Below are 1,942 nucleotides of genomic sequence, written 5' to 3'. Positions count from 1 at the left end.
AAAATTGCCTGAACTTTCATTCTCTTGACACCCTGCGAAACTCCAAATAGCCATTTAGCCACCGAAAACGATTCGTGAAATGGGGGGGGGGCTCGGTCTCGTTCTCGGTAATTTTCGGCTCTACAGGAGGCTGGCCTACGCAAAATGTAGCAGAGCCGACTCACCGACAGACTACGTTTGAATGTGTCGTTCCCAGATGGGAGAGTGGTGGGGGCCGAAAAATCCCACGTTCTGGAGTTAGTGTACTGCTCGAAGAGTAGCACGTGTGAAGACTATAGCATTTTTATACGTCGACAGTATGCGCATTTTTCTCGTTGGTTGACGTGAAAGTCTGTAGAAGAATGTGTTCACTGTCGTGAGAGCACTTAATGTGATAATTAAATTATTAATAATTTTTTGCACATTGAAGAAACTTAACCTCAAAAAGTTTTTCACATATTACATTTGATTTTATACCTTCTATAAGATACTTACACTTTTTCAAATATTTTTTTCGATCATTTGATAGTTTTATCAAAATCCGGTCAATCACTGTACATGAATTTGTAGTGCTTGAAAAGATCTTTCATTTTTTAAAAAGAGTTGATCCAAATTCTAAATATCTTGTATAGTCGTTAAAAAAATTATTTGGACAATAAATATTGTTGTGTACTTAACATCAAAACTCTTTTTTTTGTGTTTTCTGTGGTCACTTACTTAAATAATTGTCTTGTCAAAAATCAGATCTTTTAAAACATAATTTTTCTATTACTTTAAAAATAAAAATAATATTACAGACGTCATTTCAAATCAAAAACGTTTGTTTATAAATTTTAAATCTTACAACAAGCATTGATTTTTAAAATGTTTTTTACAATTGAATTTTATGTTACTATTGATTATTACCAATTTCCAAAAAATGATTGAATTTAAATAAAAGATGACTTATTTTTTTGGGAAAAACATTCTCTACAACTCTCCTATTTCCAATCTCAAAAAGTCAATTTTTCTAGCGCAGAAATGGATACAACAAAATTTTAATGGAAATTTTTTAAAACAAATGAATATATTTCAAGATTATTTACCTATTTTCAAAATTATAAACAGTAGAGTTGTAGGTAATGTTTTCTCCTAAAAATAAGCCCTAATTTATGAAAATTAAAAAACTTTGGATAAAATTGAAAAAAGCGACGGTTACAAAAAAATGAAATACAAAATTTCTTTCAAAAAAGAAATTATTTTTTCTTTTATAAGACATGTCTGAGAATACAGCCACACACAAAAAGGTGTCGAGCAAAAAAATAGCGACCGGCGTAGTGTTGTAGTATTGATCGAGATTAGTTAAAATCCAATATTTTTTAATTTTCTGCTTACCAGTTTTTTTATTCGATCTTGAATTTTTAGTCGAGGTTGTATTTTTCTAACTTAGCTGTTTAACATTTGAAATTGTTTCTTTTTTAACTTTTGAGTTGATATTTTCAAAGCTTTCATATTAAAAGATATTTATTGAAGCTTAGGTTTTGAATAAATTTTTTTATAACAGTTAATAACAGGAAAATTATAATTTTTAAAAATGACCAACATTTTTCTTGTAAACGGCAAAACGGATATTTACAGCTGAGAAGTCAACATTTTTATTAATGAATGTCTATTATAGAAATATGCTTTTTAATTTATAAAAATTAATTTGTTAATAAAAATCTCATTCGTTTATAAAAAATTTATAGTTTAGCTTGAAGAAACAATTTCAAATGCAAAGCAGCTCAATTAGTAAAATCCAACCTTCACTGAAAAATCAGGGGCAAAAAATCTGGTAAGCACAAAATTCCAAACTTTAGGATTTCGACTATTCTCGACTAATTTACGAGGGTAGTTCAATAAGTCCTTAGAATGAAGTATAAAAACAATTTTTTTTTGGGTAATTTTTTTTTTTATTTTTCAACATAATCTCCTTGGAGCTCTA

This window comes from Belonocnema kinseyi, chromosome 5 (assembly GCF_010883055.1).
Source record: "Belonocnema kinseyi isolate 2016_QV_RU_SX_M_011 chromosome 5, B_treatae_v1, whole genome shotgun sequence".
Taxonomy (NCBI): domain Eukaryota; kingdom Metazoa; phylum Arthropoda; class Insecta; order Hymenoptera; family Cynipidae; genus Belonocnema; species Belonocnema kinseyi.
This window is presented reverse-complemented; position numbering follows the sequence as displayed.